Genomic DNA, 21091 nt, shown 5'->3' with positions numbered 1-21091 from the left:
ATGTAGCCCCAAAAGACAAAGGGGTTGACGATACTATGGTAATGATTTGCCACCCAGCGACGTCATTGTGCGGGGCACTGGTAGATTAAGTTTCTTAAGAAAACGTAAGTGTTATGGTGCACAGATAATATTGCAAGCTGACCATGTCATTCGCACCAACATATATAAAGTAGACATATTTCCTAAGCTAAATATTGGTATGGATAGTTGTATAATGGGCGAGAAACAGCAAAACATCACGCAAATCCTCATACTACTACCATTACAGGATATAGTTGGTCATCTAGACGATTTAAAGATAGCAGGTCGCAAAATGGACGTCTTGCAAGGTGAAACAGAGTACCAGCAGGTTGGTCGAATAGTATGTATTCCATGTAGGGATACGGGAATTCAGTGTTGCTATGTATAGTACTTGTAACTTGTTGTATGTGTGTTTACTGTAACTGTTGTAGAAAATATGGAAGACGGCTTTGTGAAGTAGGAGGACAATGTTGTAACAAAGTGTGTGAAACAGACAGTTCTAACTGACTGTAATCGTAGACGTATGGTAAGGTACACTTCCTCGCAATAGACTGTACAGTGCGTAGAGGAGGAAGAGATAGTAGAGCATGAAATGAGGGCTGAACCACGTACCCCTCACCTTGCCAGAGTGTCATGGGGAGAACGTAGTAGATGCCGAAACCCACCAGAAAGGTGGACGTAAACACGCCTATGTGGGAGTCGCCAAAATTGCGTGCTGACAAAAGAAAACCTAACTCAAAGCCTTAGATATAAATACCGCAAATAATGTAGGGAAAATATGTGTAAACTCATCCGAGTTTTTGAGACTTATATGGTGGAAAGTATATTAAATTTTTGATACAATGGAAACAAAATGTGAGTGTTGTAACCATTCCAAAAAGACAGAATGACTGGAGGTATGTTACCTCGAATAACGGATTTTTGTGAATTGTAACTTATGTGACAACCGACATTGCAAATTCTGTTAATGAACTAAGTACTCTCACAGAACATGTCATGCAATAAAGAATCTTTAATTTTTGTGATGTGCAAAGACAAAGTTGACAGTAAAAACTGGCAATGTCCACTGGCACACGATATTAGTTGACGAAAATTTTGCAACCTCGGAGATCCGAGCTTACAAAATTTTCCTCGGGGGGGGGGGGGGGGAGGGGGGATGGGAGGTGTCGTATATAGTAAAATATTCAGTCCTAAGCATAGTAAAATGGCTAAACGGAAAGTATTCAGATTTTGTAAGAAAGACAGTTTAGAAACCGCTGCTGAGCGAGAGGCCTGTGAAATATTTGTCTGACACTCCGGAAGCCGCTATGAAAAGCTTGTTCTGATAACATGGAGCGGTCCCTGGAGCATTACGAGATTTGTAGCAAGCACAGCTGCCTGACCCTTGGACGACAGAGGCACCAGCACAAGGAGAACACAGAAGACGTCGAGCAATATCACGTGCTAGCAGCAAGAAGTGACATGTTAGCCTCATGACGAACACGAATGAAACAGCCTTCATGAAACGTTCCAGAAGGGTGGCGTTGTGTGCAGCCACCCCTTATAAGTCGGCGACCCGCCGGCTGGAGGGGGAGCGCAGTTGGGTAGACGTCAGGGACGCTACTTCTGTGACGGAGCAGGACTTGTCATAAGCCGTAGCAGAAATTACTTAGAAAAACCCCACTCGATTCCGCGCAGCAGACAGGATGTTGAAGTTCCATACTTATAATACTTCTTCCTAGTAACTTGTATATAGTCAGGGAATGTGCCAGGGGGGTACTTCCAGGGACAGTAACTACTTGTCTACGAGTAGGTGACTTACATCCTCTAACCGACCAGACTGCTACCGAGTTCCACACTCTACACTAGTCAGTAGTCTACTTTTGAGCCGAGGTCGGGGCTACAGTAGGCGGCCCACAAGCAGTGCCCCATCGGAATCACTGACTGAGTTAAGTTCCTCTATCTCGCGAAGCGAGTGTCCGTCTTACTCCCTCTCAGGACACGACACATGGTAATTTTTGTCAGCCAGTTCGTGTCCGATATATCCGAACGAACATTAATTACCCACAAGAGGGTTATTGTCTATTGGGAATGATCATACTCCAGAGACACAGGAAATTTCTGACTTAATGGAAATGAAAGTTAAAGAACCTCAGTACATAAGCCCGGCACAGCAAGATGAATTATCACACCTTTTGAAACAACGTGAACCTGTATTCCCGGAGAAATCAGGCGTTGTTCGGGGTTATACAGGGTGTTACAAAAAGGTACGGCCAAACTTTCAGGAAGCATTCCTCACACACAAATAAAGAAAAGATGTTATGTGGACATGTGTCCGGAAACGCTTAATTTCCATGTTAGAGCTCATTTTAGTTTCGTCAGTATGTACTGTACTTCCTCGATTCACCGCCAGTTGGCCCAATTGAAGGAAGGTAATGTTGACTTCGGTGCTTGTGTTGACATGCGACTCATTGCTCTACAGTACTAGCATCAAGTACATCAGTACGTAGCATCAACAGGTTAGTGTTCATCACGAACGTGGTTTTGCAGTCAGTGCAATGTTTACAAATGCGGAGTTGATAGATGCTCATTTGATGTATGGATTAGCACGGGGCAATAGCCGTGGCGCGGTACGTTTGTATAGAGACAGATTTCCAGAACGATAGTGTCCCGACAGGAAGACGTTTGAAGCAATTGATCGGCGTCTTAGAGAGCACGGAACATTCCAGCCTATGATTCGCGACTGGGGAAGACCTAGAACGACGAGGACACCTGCAATGGACGAGGCAATTCTTCTTGCAGTTGACGATAACCCTAATGTCAGCGTCAGAGAAGTTGCTGGCGTACAAGGTAACGTTGACCACGTCACTGTATGGAGAGTGCTACGGGAGAACCAGTTGTTTCCGTACCATGTACATCGTGTGCAGGCACTATCAGCAGCTGATTGGCCTCCACGGGTACACTTCTGCGAATGGTTCATCCAACACTGTGTCAATCCTCATTTCAGTGCAAATGTTATCTTTACGGATGAGGCTTCATTCCAACGTGATCAAATTGTAAATTTTCACAATCAACATGTGTGGGCTGACGAGAATCCGCACGCAATTGTGCAATCACGTCATCAACACAGATTTTCTGTGAACGTTTGGTCAGGCATTGTTCGTGATGTCTTGATTGGGCCCCATGTTCTTCCACCTACGCTCAATGGAGCACGTTATCATGATTTCATACGGGATACTCTAACTGTGCTGCTAGAACATGTGCCTTTGCAAGTACGATACAACATGTTGTTCATGCACGATGGAGCTCCTGCACATTTCAGTCGAAGTGTTCCTACGCTTCTCAACAACAGATTCGGTGACCGATGGATTGATAGAGGCGGGCCAGTTCCATGGCCTCTACGCTCTCCTGACCTCAACCCTCCTGATTTTCATTTATGGGGGCATTTGAAAGCTCTTGTCTACGCAACCCCGGTACCAAAAGTAGAGACTCTTCGTGCTCGTATTGTGGACGGCTGTGATACAATACGCCATTCTCCAGGGCTGCATCAGCGCATCAGGGATTCCATGCGACGGAGGGTGGATGCATATATCCTCGCTAACGGAGGACATTTTGAACATTTCCTGTAACAAAGTGTTTGAAGTCACGCTGGTACGTTTTGTTGCTGTGTGTTTCCATTCCATGATTAATGTGATTTGAAGAGAAGTAATAAAATGAGCTCTAACATGGAAAGTAAGCGTTTCCGGACACATGTCCACATAACGTATTTTCTTTCTTTATGTGTGAGGAATGTTTCCTGAAAGTTTGGCCGTACCTTTTTGTAACACCCTGTATATATGACATGCAAGTTTTCGAGCATCAAATGTACTGCCGAGCTGCCTACTCGGTGCCGTGGACCCTAAAAGAAGCTGTCACGAAGGAGATAAAAAAGATGCTGGTTTGAGGTATAATAGAGCCGTCATTTTCCCCATACAGTAGCCCGTTACTGGCTTTTATGAAGTTAGATAAGGCTTGTAGCCACGTGTTGACATTAAAAAGTTTTATACTTAAATTGAATCATTCTTCTGAAGCAGAAATTAAATACTTTCCTTTGTACCTAGTAAACGTCAAGTTTCTTTTTTGCGTTACTTTGTATGTAGATGTTTAGTGATTGGTGTAGGATTACTTTCGTGTTTCCGGCAGAACACTAAGTACAACTAATGAGAGCCACATTTTTGAATTTGCCCTGAGATGTCACATTTGAAGTGAGAACAAATACTCACTTTTTGTTAATTATTGCAAGATTTTATTCTTTCTACATAAATCTTTATTTAATGTGTAATTATGTATGTATATATGTGATGTCACATTTAAATTGTGTAACATGTACTCTTGTAACAAAGCTATTAAGGTAAGAAAGTTTAACATTAAAAACCGGTTAAGATATTTGCTTGCTAGTAGGCTAACTGATACTCCCACTTAATTAGACCGAATTTTAATTTCATATATGAGGACGTTTTGAGTCCAATTTTTGCTGTGAGTATTTTTTGGGCACTGTAAGACTGCGATTTCTGCGGTGTTATCTTAAGCTAAGGCGACGATACATGCATACAGGTCCTCATTCAGATCATATATAACCTAAATAACAGAATGAATGAAAATGAATGAAACATCCATATAAAACTTACACTGTAGCTGTAGTCTGGTAATGGTCAATTGACAAGAACTCAAGGGAAGCTGCTATTTTGCAGAAAGACTGCATAAGTCAATCCTTGGAAGCAATACATCCACATTGGGAATTTCCTAAGGTGTATAAAGCGGAATGATCAAACCAATGAAATGAACTGACTAAAATATTCGCATATATGTACTGTTCGCAGATTGAAGCACGAACACTGAAGTGTACTTCAAATTATGTGGTATTCAGTGCAGTGCAAATCATTATCATTTGTGTACAAGAAAACAGTGACCGATTAACAACATTGCATGATGTGTATCAGTGAACTTAAAGATGCTCTTGGAGCGCTGAAAACTTTACGTAGAACGAAAGGACGCTCTCCATATAGTAGCTTAAAGATCTAGTAATAATAATACGGAGACTCTTTCCAAAAGAACTGTGAACAGTATCAGAGTGTACCTAGTGCAGCAAGTTGCGAAACTGACTGTACCTACGCAACACTTAGTGTCCACATGCATGGTGCAGCGACTGAATAGCAAGCGTAAACGAGTTGATGACTATTTATTGCAGAACACAACACGATCATAAACAGTGATACCTACCAATTATGTGCGAGTGGAATTTGAATGGGTACAAGACTAACTTTTCCCTTGCACAAAAAAAAAACAGTGTAAATTAGGCCAACTAATACAACCCGTTGTTTTCGTGACCTTCCTACGAGATGCTGTTTCGGGGAGTCCTGTAGTCCGGACAACGCGTACAGCGGAGCAGCGCAATTCAACCCATGACCATCTCGCAGCTACGTCGTCGCACTGTTTCGCCGACCTTCGGGTTTCAGCCGAGCGACGACTGCCACTTGCTGTACACAAAAATAAGGTATCAAGAACGAAGACTGTAAAATTGTTTAAAGAAAAAACAAATCGATATAAATTGCAAATATTTAATAGTGGAGAACACATGAATGTCAATATGAAAAACCAACATTTTTAAGCCACCTGTCATAATGTACTAGAGTAAATTATTTTTAATTGTAATGTATGTCTGTAAATTGCCAATTTCACCTTATATGTGGACTACTTTAACTGTTGGCAAACCAAAGTGACCCGAAAGTACATAAGACGAAGCGAAGCAGATGTTGCAGTTTGGATGCCCTATGCTGGTTTTATTCCCAGTTTTCCGTAGGCTTTGAACCCAAAAGGGGTGCAAATTTTAAACAATTTCCGGGACGTATCCGAAGTCTTTTCCAAACTGCACTCATGCTGACAAACACACACACACACACACACACACACACACACACACACACACACAGTAAAATACACCACCGATAACTACAGGATGACACAACTGTTTCTGCAATCACAAATTTTGTATAGTTTTAAATAATACGCGACGATCAGAGCTAGTCAATGAAAACTAACGACTAACACTGGCATAACGTCAAATCAGTTTTGTTTTGTGCACATGTGTTTGTGAAAAGTGCTTATTGGAACTTGACTATATGAAACTATAATTTGCTAGTAAACAACGTGGAACCTTTAGACCCATGAAAATGACTTTTAAGGAGAAACGTTTCCAGAGGGCCTTGTATTGTTGCCTGTAAATGGTAAAAGTGCTAAATAAATACTTTCCTGCGTGTGAAAAGACACGAAGGGACAAAAGAACAAAATCCAATAAAATACGATAATAGTCCTATCTGTGATGCAACAAAATCAAAGAAAATGTTCATTGTTAACACTAATTGTGTAAAGACTGTGATACTAGTAAAACTTACTGTTAGAGCTAACGTTTTATTACGTCCATGGAAAGGTCTATGCTGTGATACTTTGTGTTTTAGCTCAGGATATAATTGTTGATTGTTAATGTTCGCTAACATAAAATAATTTATTTAATGTTCTTGTGTGTGTGAAGCACCTTTCCTCCGAGTTATTGCCATTTTAAGCGTAGCAGATGTACGTTAAGTTTTAGCTCCCGTTGCTGCAACGTTCTATAATTCACCTAAAACTGGGCGCAGGACAGCAACAAATTCCATGTCGGCTAATTTTGCTATGTGATCGATCTCATACGGTTTTTGCCTCGCACCTTCAGTTTCTAAATTACTAAATTTTAGTGATATATTCGCTATCGTTGTTATGTTAAATCCGTGTTTGTTGTTGTAGCGTTCTTTCCAGAGACTGGTTTGATGCAGCTCTCCATGCTACTCCATCCCGTGCAAGCTTCTTCATTTCCAAGTAATTACAGCACCCTACATCCTCCTGAATCTCCTTAGTGTATTCATCTCTTGGTCTCCCTCTACGAGTTTTACCCTCCACACTGTCCTCCAGTACTAAGTTGGCGATGCCTTGATGCCTCAGAAAATGTCCTACCAACCGATCCCTTCTTCTAAACAAGTTGTGCAACAAATTCCTCTTCTCCCCAATGCTGTTCACTACCTCCTGATTAGTTACGTGATCTACTCATCTAATCTCCAACATTCTTCTGTAGCACCACACTTCGAAAGCTTCAATTCTCTTCTTGTCTAAACCATTTATCGTCCACGTTTCACATCCATACATGGCTTCACTCCGTACAAATACTTTGAGAAAAGTCTTCCTGACAATTAAATCTATACTCGATGTTAACAAATTTCTCTTCTTCAGAAACGCTTTTCTTGCAATTGCCAGTCAACATTTTATATCCTCTCTACTTCGGCCATCATCAATTATTTTGCTCCCCAAATATCAAAGTTCATCTACTACTTCAAGTGTCTCATTTCCTGATCTAATTCACTCAGCATCACCTGATTTATTAGACTACATTCCATTATCCTCGTTTTGCTTTTGTTGATGTTCATCTTATAGCCTCCTTTCAAGACACTGTCCATTCCGTTCAACTGCTCTTCCAGGTCCTTTGCTGTCTCTGACAGAATTACAATGTCGTCGCCAAACCTCAAAATTTTTTTATTACTTTTCCATGGATTTTAATTCCTACTCCGAATTTTTCTTTCGTTTCCTTTACTGCTTGCTCAATGTATAGATTGAATAACATGGAGAATAGGCTATAACCCTGTCTCACTCCATTCCCACCCACTGCTTCCCTTTCATACGCCTTGACTCATATAACTGCCATCTGGTTTTTGTAAAAATTGTAAATAGCCTTTTGCTCCCTGTATTTGAACCCTGCCACCTTTGGAATTTGAAAGAGAGTATTCCAGTCAACAATGTCAAAAGCTTTCTGTAAGTCTACAATTGTTAAAAACGTAACTTTGCCTTTCCTTAATCTATCTTCTAAGATAGACGTTTCACATCCATCTGAATAATTTATTTAATGTCATCATACATTTCTTCAGTCTCTTTGTCGCTGCGGAACTATTTGGCATATAAACTAGTACTACGGTGGTAGGCGTGGGCTTCGTGTCTATCTTGGCTACAATAATGCGTTCACTAAGCTGTTCGCAGTAGCTTACGCGCCCTCCTATTTTATATTTATTATTAAACCTACTCCTGCATTACCTCTGTTTGATTTTGTATTTATAACCCTGTATTCACCTGACCAGAAGTCTTATTCCTCCTGCCACCGAACTTCACTAATTCCCACTATATCTAACTTTAACCTATCCATTGCCCTTTTTAAATTTTCTAACTCACCTGCCCGATTAAGGGACTTGACATTCCACCCCCCCCCCCCCCCCCCCATGTATCGTATAAAAAACTAAATATACGATTTGTATTATTGTATAATACAAATATTATTGTGTACAAAAATAAAGGAGAAAGTCATCAGTGAGACTAACTAACAGCTTCTGAAGCTTCTACTTTCTTGAATATATTTTGGAACATTCCGTTTTTAAACTTCCGTAGTAGTCTGTTTCATGTGCGTAATACATCTTTCTCGGTAACAGTTTTCCACAGTTTTAATATCCCCGTGAAATCGTTCATCTTGTTCTTCACTGATGTCTCCCAAATCTCCAGGGAAACTTTCGAAGTGGCTTTGTACATAGTAATACTTAAGTTCCATGAGGTTTGAAATTGTTAATCATCTCGCTTCCCACTTCAACAGTTCTCAGCTTCGCGTTTGCCCACAAAATTTTGGCAGTTGCAACAAATGAAGCCCAGACTTTTCACAAAGACTCATTTTTCGAATTTACGAAGGTAGGAGTCTTAATGAATTGTCTCATTTGATGGCTGTAAAATATTCCTGCTTTAATTCTTTCTGTATTCAGTTTAAGCATTTTTCCCTGTGTATGAATTACGTTATTTTTCCCAACGTCCATGTTTTCTGTCTTAAGTCATTTTCTTCTAACTCAGTGATGTGTTTCGTGTCTGCTATCACAGAGGCACAAGAAGCACAGATATTTGATCCATCAGCTTTGATTTACCCAAGCTTTTAGTTTCAATCATGCAGAGGATAGTTTCGTGAAGTATAAATTGTACATGAACAGTATACATATCAATAAGAGGAGGAAATTTCAGTTTTTTAATATATATTACAGACATCAAAAAAAGTTTTGCATCACCTCAGTTCCCAGAACTCCTGAAGATAGACGTTGACTGTGGATAATGTTTCACAGACACAGTCCCTTTGACTGTTCAGAGATGTCACTAAATCCGCTGAAATATGTAAACAACCATGCATGAGCAGCGCCTATTAGATGTAGGGGGCCCGACAGCCTATCAGTTTCAGACATTCCAACAGGAAGGAGGTCCACGGCTCGTGTTGTCTGTAGTTCAACCATGCCTAGACGGTCAATCCCGCGGTTCAGTCGCGTTCGCATTGTTACTTTGTGTCAGGAAGGGCTCTCAACAACGGAAGTGTCCAGGCGTCTCGGAGTGAACCAAAGCGATGCTGTTCGGACATGGAGGAGAGACAGAGAGACAGGAACTGTCGATGACATGCATCGCTCAGGCCGCCAAAGGGCTACTACTGCAGTGGATGACCGCTACCCACGGATTATGGTTAGGAGGAACCCTGACAGCAGCGCCACCATGTTGAATAATGCTTTTCGTGCAGCCACAGGACGCCGTGTTACGACACAAAGTGTGCACAATAGTCTGCATGATGCGCAGCTTCACTCCCGATGTCCATGGTGAGGTCCATCTTTGCAACCACATCATGCAGCCCGGTGCAGATGGGCCCAACAACATGCCGAATGGGCTGCGCAGGATTGTCATCACGTTCTTTTCACCGATGAGCATCGCATATGCCTTGAACCAGACAATCATCGGAGACGTGTTTGGAGGCAACCCGGTCAGGCTGAACGCCTTAGACACACTGTTCAGCGAGTGCATCTATGTGGAGGTTCCCTGCTGTTTTGGGGTGGCATTATCTGGAGCCGACGTACGCCGCTGGTGGTCACGGAAGACGCCGTGACGGCTGTACGATACGTGAATGCCATCCTCCGACCGATAGTGTAATCATATCGGCAGCATATTAGCGAGGCATTCGTCTTCATGAACAATTCGCGCCCTCATCGTGCACATCTTGTGAATGACTTCCTTCTGGATAACGACATCGCTCGACTAGAGTGACCAGCTTGTTCTTCAGAGATGAACCCTACCTAAATTGCCTGGGATTGAGGCTGGACCAACAGTGCCTTGATGAACTTGTGGATAGTATGCCACGACGAATATAGGCATGCATCAATGCAAGAGGACATGCTGCTGGGTATTACAGGCACTGGTGTACACAGCAGTCTGGACCACCACCTCTGAAGGTCTCGCTGTATAGTGGTACAACATGCAATGTGTGGTTTTCATGAGCTATAAACAGTGCGGAAATGATGTTTATGGTGATTTATATTCCAATTTTCTGTGCAGGTTTTGGAACTCTCGGAACGGAAATGATGAAAAACTTCTTTTGATTTGTGTATAAATGTTCAGTGTGCCCGCCTCTGCTGCACGGCAGACATCTAAGCGGTAACCAAACTCGTCCCACACGATGGAAACAGCCTCCTTAACGTAGCCCCACCAGAAAAAGTCACAGGACGTGATGTCAGGAGATCTCGGTGGCAAGGACTATAGGGCCGGGTCTTGAGTTCACATGTGATCTATCCGTAGCCGAGGAAGAGATTGATATAAAATTCCTAGGACATGGCCGTGCCGACGGGACGGAGCTCCATCCTATTGGAAAATGAAGCCTTGTGAATCTTCAGTAAGCTGGAGAAAAAGCCATGGTCCAACATATCTGGGTATGTTATTCCACATACAATACACATACAATTTTTGCAATAAAGAATAGTCCATAAACTTCTGTCTGTTGTAAGACACAGAAAACGTTTAGCTTCGCTGTCTCTCTAATGCTGCGACGTTGTGCGGGGATTTTGCAGACCCCACACTTTGTCATTTTCAAGGAGAGCCGGCACAAGTTGTGAGCAGTACGGCTTGTTACAGCAACGGCGTCTCATTATTCGCCATGCAGTTATTGAGGTATTCCTAGTTCCATACAAGCTATATTGGTTGACTTATGTGGACTACGAACAAAACTGTCTTGTTTTCGTTATCCTCTGACACAAGTGGTCGGCCCAGGCTTTTACAATTTCAGAGACATCCAATTTTTTGATATTACTTAAACTAGCGGTTTCCTATTTGGTGATTCAGTACCGAAGCGGAGACAAATTTCCACCTGCACTATAACTGCCCACTCACCTCTTACAAACTCAAGAATCCAGAAACCCTTCTGCTGCATCCTAGCCATATTATTAACAACTACCTAGTGAAACGAGTACCCTAGCGGCCGTTTACGCAGCTATGACCGCCCTATCGGCCGTTAACGCCACAAGTGGTTAACAAAGCAAAACTTCGGTGGCCGTCCTCTTTCCTTCTGTACGGAGGCTGTTGCTGTCCCCTTTATATGTGAAATGCAAAATTAATTACAGTGCATAAATCACTATACATAAAAAACCTCTTCTTTTTCTTGTGGCTTTGTGTCGTATCGGTTCCGGACTGTCATGGCTAATAACGGATTTGGCATGGTTAATTTAAAGGGTCATTCCTGTCGCCATCCCTTAACCCCCAGAACGGAATATGGGTACCTTGACTGTCTGCGCGTAGTGTTATTTGAGAGTGAGTGTAAGTTTTTTGAATGTTTGCTAGTCGTGTAACGGAGGCGGGAGTTGGGTATCAGCACGGTATTCATCTAGTGGGGTGTGGGAAACCGCCTAAAAGCAGTATGCAGTCTGGCCAGCACACCAACCCTCGTCGTTAACCCCGCCGAGCAGATTCGATCTGGGCCGGCGCGCCTCCCCATTCCGGAAGCGAAGCCTGAAGACGCTCTCCTATCCGGACGGGTATATGTAAGAAAACGGATCTGAGGATAATTACTTGAATGGTCAGCATGTTGCCATATTTTTTTAATTACAGGGTGGCGCACGAAATGTGTTACCATTTTGTTTCTGAATATAAACTTTATTGTCAATACAATCTCAAAGGAACATATACTACAATGAAGAGCCGTCCATGGAGATTTGATCTAAGTCAGCACATGCTCAATATGTCCACCATTTCGTTTCCTAACTTCCTTCAAACGAACACTGAAGTTAGTGATTACCCTACGGCACATGTCTTCCGTAAATTCACTGCAAGCTTGAAGAATAAGTCTTCTGAGCACCATCAAATCACGCGGACGTTTCGGGAAAATTTTTTCCTTTAGGTACCCCCAAAGAAAAAAGTCACATGGATTGAGATCTGGACCGTTGGGGGGGCCAATTTTGTCCGTCATTGAAGCGACCTGGAAACCTGAGTGAAATGATCCGCATGTCAAAATGCTCGTGTAAAAACTCCAATACAGTGTTTGCAGTATGTGGCCTTGCTCCATCTAGCATGAACCACTGCTTGTTGAAGGGCAAGGCAGTAGCAAGAAGCTGTGTAATGAAGCTATTGCGAAGCATGCTCAAATAACGCTCGCTGTTCACAGTTTCTTCAAAGAAAAAGAGTCCAATAAATCCGTGACTGGAAATTGCTGCCCACGCTGTAATCCTCGGGGCATAAAGTTGTCGTTCTTGAAGCACTTGTGGGTTTTCAATGGCCCAAAAGCATACATTTTGTTTGTTAACCACACTGTCTAAATGAAAATGCGCCTCGTCTGAAAATCAAACGTTGTTGAGCGTTTCTTCCCTATCCTCCGCCCACTGAGCAAACAGTAGTCTCTGCTGCTTGTGTTCTTCAGTGAGCTTCTGTGCACATGTCATCTTGTATGGGTACATATGGAGCTTACTTTTAAGAATGCGTTGAACGGAGCGTCTGGATATTCCCAGTTGCACTGCTGCCTTTCTACACGATTTCCTGGGACTTCTCTGTGCAGCAACTCGTACCGGTTGAATATTCTCCGGCGAACAAACAGGCTTAGGCCGAGGTCGCTTCGCTTCCAATACTGTTCCTTTCTGTACAAATTTATCGTACAACCTGTGGATGGTCTTCTTGCAAGGGACCCATCGTGTGTTAAACTGTTGTCGAAAACGCCTCTGAGTCACAACAAGGCTTTTCGTTTCATGACAAAGTAACACAATTGCCGATCTTTGCTGTTTCGTCGGTCTTCCATTGTCAGCCATTGCTGCTTACTAGTCTCCTAGCGGCAGTATCGTCAATTACACGTCATTTAGTAACTCATTTGTTTTCCCAAGGTGTGCTAGTACTGCTGTAGAGATCCCAGCGGGATATCTAATATACGTCGTAAATTGTGAAAGAAGCAATTGGTAACACATTTCGTGCGCCACCCTGTATAAGGTATATTATAGTCGTACAGTGACTCATTCCAAGTCATGCTGAATGATTTCAGCTATGATCGATGGAATATGCAACGAACTGTATCAGGAGTCGCGTGGTTCTGGGTCAAGCAAGCCGAGACAGCTGCATTTGTGCCGCCGCTCCATCTCACTAGACGACGACGAAGCTTTATTGGAGACGGCCCTACACGTGCTGAACTGCTGCAGCCTCGAGCTGTGGCTGTAAACGCAGCTGTGCGATCCGTTACGGCCGTATGGGCGAGATGGGGTCGTTCCGCGCCGTAGTCACCCAGCGTGACCCAGTACTCGCTCGCCGCTGCGTGAGACCCTTTCTACGCACTGGTTCCACACACTCCTCGCTGCCCCAGTAGTGTGTCCAATGCTCAATGTTATGGTATGACAAACTCATTTCTCAGAGACTGATGACTGTGCCCCTTTTCAACTTAGTCGACTGCTGGTGTTGTGCCATCTAGTGTCTAGATTTGCTGTAGCTGGAGTTGGTTTAAGTTCTGATTTAGTGAAGAATACAACTACGAGGGCAGAGACTGTGCCAAATGCGGTACTGGTGTCTAAGCTTTGAGACGGGAAACATCAGTGCTCCAGACGACTTAAGATTTCTTCTTGTTTTGATCCATCTACCATCTCTAAAACAGGAAAAGCAAAGAGCTTGCAGTATTACATATTTGTTCCGCAGTATCGAACTCTAAATATAGATAAATGTAAATTAATGCAGATGAATAGGAAAAAGAATCCCATAATGTTTGAATACTCCATTAGTAGTGTAGCGCTTGACACAGCCACGTCGATTAAATATTTGGGCGTAACATTGCAGAGCGGTATGAAGTGGGATAAGGATGGCAGTTGTGGGGAAGGCGGATAGTCGTCTTCGGTTCATTGGTAGAATTTTGTGAAGATATGGTTCATCTGTAAAGGAGACCGCCTATAAAACACTAATACGACCTATTTTTGAGTACTGCTCGAGCGTTTGGGATCCCTATCAGGTCGGATTGAGGGAGGACATAGAAGCAATTCAGAGGCGGGCTGCTAGATTTGTTACTGGTAGGTTTGATCATCACGCGAGTGTTACGGAAATGCTTCAGGAAATCGGGTGGGAGTCTCTGGAGGAAAGGAGGGGTTCTTTTCGTGAATCGCTACTGAGGAAATTTAGAGAACCAGCATTTGAGGCTGACTGCAGTACAATTTTACTGCCGCCAACTTATATTTCGTGGAAAGACCACAAAGATAAGATAATAGAGATTAGGGCTTGTACGGAGGCATATAGGCAGTCATTTTTCCCTCGTTCTGTTTGGGAGTGGAACAGGGAGAGAAGATGCTAGTTGTGGTACGAGGTACCCTCCGCCACGCACCGTATGGTGGATTGCGGAGTATGTATGTAGATGTAGATGTAGAAGTACTCATAGCTCTTATGTTAAGTGTTTTAGAGCCCAGATATTCTTGATTTCTTTGCTTCCAAAAATCGTTCCTGTAATGCGCCTGAATATTGACCGTTCCTCCTAGGACACCCTGTATTTCAACTATAATTTAAAATCATCTAATGCCGTAATAATTGAATTTTTCTAGCAGATTAAAACTTTGTGACAGATCGATCCGAACTGGAAAACTTTGCCTTTTGCGAGCAAGTGCTCAAGCGATTGAGCAACCCAAGCACGACTGAGGGACCCGCCCTCACAATTATAATTCCGCCAGTACCTCATCTCCTGCATTCCAAACTTGGCAAATGTTGACTTATAGGCTCCATTCGCAGCGGGCAAATGTGCTTGCTCAAAAAAAAAAAAAAAAAAAAAAAAAAGCTTTAACCTAACTAACCTAAGGACATCACACACATCCATCCCCCATCCCGAGGCAGGATTCGAACCTGCGACCGTAGACAGACTGTAGCGCCTAGAACCGCTCGGCTACCCCCGCCGGCAAATGTACTTGCTGTTTGTTATCGTATCACCTCAAGATAACTAAGCAGTGAAATGTATGGGACCTGAAAATTATTAAGTTGCCACTTCACGCTGCAACTCAAAAGCTGCGTAATGCACTACCTGATTGCCGAAGAATATTAGATTGAATAAACCACATGGCCATACGGGAAGAAAATGAAAATTCTTTACTTCAATAAACAAGTGAGTGAAGAATCTGAGAAAATGGATAATTAACGCTGGAAAAAATAACACAAAATTTGTAGTCCCACATAAGCAGTGTAGTATATATTAAGTAGATAAAAATATCTATAACGAACTTTATAAAATATTTCCAACCAGTTTTACAAAACAAAAGAAGTTATATCTGAAGTATTTTCTACTCGCAGATGAAAAACTTACAACTCGACATCAGTAACAACATGTGCGCGTGTACTCTAATATCTCGCAAAAGAAATCACATAGTCCAGCAGCAAATCGCCATACACGCGGTTCGAGAAATTATTTTGAATAGACTTTATTCGAAATAAATGCTTAGACACGAAAACCATGAACGAATGGCGAATTCAAAACGCGCTTCACGCATGTAATAATCTGAGTCGTACCCAAACAGTGATCCGAAACAACGAAATACCACCATGATTACATCGAACAGAACCCGGCACCAAGTGTGTGTGACGTCCTTGTTCAGATCTCGTCCGAAAAGCAAAATCTGCGAGCCTGTCTTCTCATTGGGTCACGATGCCGTAAAGCTCTTCCAAGTTCGTCTACTGACATTTGAGGCCCATTAATGGGAACACCACTGAAACGGCCTAAAAAGAAGCTTTTTCTTGAGACTTTTTTTGGGTGGAAGGAAAGACGATAGAGACACAATATTTGGCGTATTTATTGAGACTGTATTTAAAAGTATTAAGAAAAAAAATTGTCGGAAAATATCTCAAAACGGCGACACTGCAGCTATTCTCCCGAGGCATATTGAGTCTGAGGCGATCTGCGGCATGCGCTATAGCTGGTGCCAGTTTGAATCTGGAAAAAAGAAAAAGAATCTATGTAATCTGCATGAGTGTAACTAGTGAATCACATAGGCGATTTCTGAAATATTTATTTTTGTGTAATTAGCTAGGGTTTGAATAAAGTCTTCAATTTTCATCAAAAATGGTCATTCGTTTGTTTATAAATATTGCTTAAGTTAACTAATCGAAAATCCCCTGCGTGGTTCACTATGAAATTTAATTTTGAAATAAAAAGATTGAAAATTGTTGGAATCATGCTGCGTGCCGTTTTGGAAAATCGTATTCCGATAAAAGCGCGTTTGAAGTTTTGAAATATACTATATACATGAAAAAATGAAAACTTCTACTATTAGAAAAGTCTTACCATTAATCTATCCCAGGATTGACCTGTCGTACTGTTGCCGTTACCACTGTAATCATATCCACTAACTTATCATAGAACGATTGAAATATCGGTCGTGACAGTTCCATGAACGAACAATACTTCTCAATTCCGTTTAGCTCAACTCCAGGCAGGCACATTGCAAGGACAATTTGACGGTTGATTTCATGTCCATTCCGTATAAACTTACTACTTGGTGTAACTGCTTCTGGGCAGTTTGAACAAGCAATAATTATTGGGAAGCCTAAGACTCGAGGACTTCGTTCTTGCAACACGATATCTGCATTTCACGTTCCACATTTCACGTGTTGAGGAGTAACAGAGAAAACGACAAGAGAATTTATAACCCTATACGCAATCCGTAATTCAAATCAAAATCCTGTCACTGTCCTCCGATTTTTTAGCTGAGGCACTGACTCCTTTCCAACTGCCCTCAGCCCATATCTATTCTTTTGAAGAATTTGAAGTCATTTTCACTATTTTTTCGATCGTGGTTGTCTCAAGGAACATGTAAAGGTTTTAAACTACCTCTACCAGTCACAAAATTTGTTAACTAATGTATCATTTATTTATTTTGTGACATGTTTCGAGGGAATACCTCATCTTTAGGCTATATAGCATTACAAAAACAATTTCACAGTAAGATCGTACAGATGTTAAACAGTCTTTTCATAAATTCTGTAGTTATCCTGCGGAAGAAGAGAAAACAGGATACCAACAGCAACGGTTCTCTTAGATTTTTGGTAGTGTCGTTTGTCTCGTGTTTCTTTCCTCATTCTTGTCAATGTGGTCGACCATGGCACTGCTTGATTTTGTGTGGTTTGGATTGTAGGAATTCCTAGCATCTGCGCTTGTGCTACAATGTCTGCTCGGTAATCAGTACTGCCTTGAATTGTATTTAGAGGCGAGTTCTCAATTATCTGTTAAAGTTTATTCCCGTCTGCTTTGTTTAAGACTAGTCTTTTCTCTAGTATGCTGTGTATGCTTGTGTTACTAGTTCCCGTGCGTAATACTATTGCATTGTGGTTACTCTGTGTCACGTTGACTAAAAGTTTCGAGACTGTAATGTGTGTAAGCAGTTGAACGGAATGGACAGTGACTTGAAAGGAGGATATAAGATGAACATCAACAAAAGCAAAACGAGGATAATGGAATGTAGTCAAATTAAATCGGGTGATGCTGAGGGGATTAGATTAGGAAATGAGACACTTAAAGTAGTAAAGGAGTTTTGCTATTTAGGGAGTAAAATAACTGACGATGGTCGAAGTAGAGAGGATATAAAATGTAGAGTGGCAATGGCAAGGAAATCGTTTCTGAAGAAGAGAAATTTGTTAACATTGAGTATAGATTTAAGTGTCAGGAAGTCGTTTCTGAAAGTATTTGTATGGAGTATAGCCATGTATGGAAGTGAAACATGGACGATAGCCAGTTTGAACAAGAAGAGAATAGAAGCTTTCGAAATGTGGTGCTACAGAAGAATGCTGAAGATAAGGTGGGTAGATCATGTAACTAATGAGGAGGTATTGAATAGGATTGGGAAGAAGAGAAGTTTGTGGCACAACTTGACTACAAGAAGGGATCGGTTGGTAGGACATGTTTTGAGGCATCAAGGGATCACAAATTTAGCATTGGAGGGCAGCGTGGAAGGTAAAAATCGTAGAGGGAGACCAAGAGATCAATACACTAAGCAGATTCAGAAGGATGCAGTAGGTACTGGGAGATGAAGAAGCTTGCACAGGATAGAGTAGCATGGAGAGCTGCATCAAACCAGTCTCAGGACTGAAGACCACAACAACAACAAATGTGTGTAATTGTCATAGTGTTTACAAGTGAGATTTCTGTGTTACTTTTATTTCCCACGTTATTGCAAAAAGTCGGCGGTTAACCAGGTTTATTTAGAACAAACAGATTGTATTCATTTATTACGTTCGCTACTATGTGTAATTTTTCGTCCTCTCTATCTACGTGCCAGAGACCTGAGCGTGCATTGACGTCTTCTAGAATCATAAGTCTTTTTCCAGCTGCAAATCGTGCTATGTCTTTTATTCCGTATGCGAAGGGTTCTACGTCAAACGAGTATTGTGCATACGTTGATGAGATCATCGAAGTATCGTTGCGTAGTGTTATCTCAGCTGTTGCAATATATTCCGAAGTAATTGTGTGATTAGCTTAGCTGAGTTAAATACTATGATTATTGCCTTGCTGTCTGGTCTTTCGTTTATCGTCAAACAATGCTCTTGAAGGTAAGCTACTCTGCCATTGCGTAAGTATGGTTCTTGCAGGCACATTATGTTGGCATCTATTTCTTCCACAAGCTTCAAAAGCCCTTTAACTACTATGCCATTTCTCATACAATTTAATTGTAAGAAAATCACTACGGCAGTCTAGTTAATACAAAACATCTAGCACCAGTTTGCGTGTGGTCAATGTATACTCGTAAATGTGCCCTTACAAGGTCTTTGCGTACCTTGTCCAAGTTAACGGGAGGTTTACTATCATTGGCCCCAAAAAAGCATGTTCTTTGAGAATTGTTTTCTCGGGATGTGTTATGGATATCAATGTCAAATTTGGTCAAAATGTTTATTGATATTTCCTCTACAAACTGGCATTTTTTTTGACCGGAAATATCGAAGAGCAAAGGTGAAAGTGCGGTCGGAACGAAACAAAATTTCGATGTAGACCTCCAAGCGCGGTATGTCACAGATCAGCCGGCTCGTCTGAAATCAAAATTAAGTTGACGTTAGCGCAGGCTATAAGATTCTTTAGGAGCTATACCTCCCTGAAGTTATTTGGACCATGGGAAACAAAATGGCAGCCATTTGAAAAAAAGTAGGTTTTTTTCACCGATTTTTCGACTTCGTCGGCCAAGTAAAAATATTTACAGTTGATGGATCGGAATAAAAATGGTACAACTCCTAGACAATTTAGTTAGCTTCGTCAGACACAAATAATCATGCCAATCGGTTCAGTAGATATAAAGGTACCATACCGCGTGATAAAAAAAAAGTCATTTCGAGCAAAACGCGTTTGAAGTTTTAACGGCATATAAATGCAATATTATGCAACTGACGTTCAATCTGCTATTCCGGGTCTATATCTAGTCCTTCCTCCTCCTCATAGAGGGCGTTCTGCTCGATCTGGGCCATGCTGCGCTGCTCCAGATCCGCTCGTACGGCCGGTGACACCCGGTTTTCGGCCCCTTGAATCCGGTGGTCGTCCGAATGCTTGGCGAATTGCGTCGAATAGAGTCCCAGGATGACGTCCATCGTTATCATGGTCTTCAGAATTGCTGAATACCCTTCCCCTTCGTTGAAGCTGCTCACTGCCAACAAAAAAAAAAAAAAAAGAAAAAATTGTTCAAATGACTCTGAGCACTATGGAACTTAACATCGGAGGTCATCAGTCCTCTAGACTTAGAACTACTTAAACCTAACTAACCTAAGCACATCACACACATCCATGCCCGAGGCAGGATTCGAACGTGCGAGCATAGCGGTCGCGCGATTCCAGACTGAAGCGCCTAGAACCGCTCGGCCACTGCAGCCGGCAGCTCACTGCCAGGAAAGTCGCAACTCCACAGTCTTCGCACCAGAATGCAAATTGTTGGGGACTAACTTCCAAACACACACATTCTAACTTTCATTAGAATTTTGTGTGTTTCGTTCCAAGTACCGGTACAATAACTCGTCCTCCCAAAAGAAGAAAACTGGTGGGTGAAAAAGGCCGATTTCAGGCAGGTGCATTTTTTTGTTCAACAGCGAATAACAAACATTTCCTTTCCGTATTCGGAAAAACCGTTTCAGGGATGGATTCTAAACACTTTAATGGATTCGAAAACGGAATTTTAAAAAATCGATTTTTTGAACCAAAAGATAGTAAACCTCCCCTTAATTCCTCCTTTTTCCGGACTAGCTCGATTTTGCATGGGCTCCAGAAGTCGTTGGAAGTCCCCTCCAGAAATACTGAACCATGCTACCTCCATAGCCGTTCATAATTGCGAAAGTGTTGCCGGTGCAGGATTTTTCGCACGAAGTGACCTCTCGACTATGCCCCGTAAGTGTTCCATGAGATTCATGTCAGGCGATGTATGTGGCCAAATCATTCGCTCGCGAAGTTCACAATATTCTTCAAACTAATCACGAATAACTGGGGCCCGGTACATGGCGCATTGTCATCCATGAAAATTCCGTAATTGCTTGGGAAGATGAAGTCCATGAATGGCTGGAAATGGTCTCCAGATAGCCGAACATAACCGTTTCCTGTCAATGATCAGCTCAGCTAGACCAATAATCCAGTCCATTCCATGTAAACAGAGCCTACACTACTGTGGAGCCTCCAACAGCTCGCACAGTGCCTTGTTGAAAACTTCGGTCCATGGCTTCATAGGGTCTCCATCACACTCGAACCCTACCA

The sequence above is a fragment of the Schistocerca piceifrons genome, chromosome 7 (assembly GCF_021461385.2).
Source record: "Schistocerca piceifrons isolate TAMUIC-IGC-003096 chromosome 7, iqSchPice1.1, whole genome shotgun sequence".
Taxonomy (NCBI): domain Eukaryota; kingdom Metazoa; phylum Arthropoda; class Insecta; order Orthoptera; family Acrididae; genus Schistocerca; species Schistocerca piceifrons.
The sequence above is the reverse complement of the archived record's forward strand: the minus strand, read 5'-3'. Positions refer to the sequence as shown.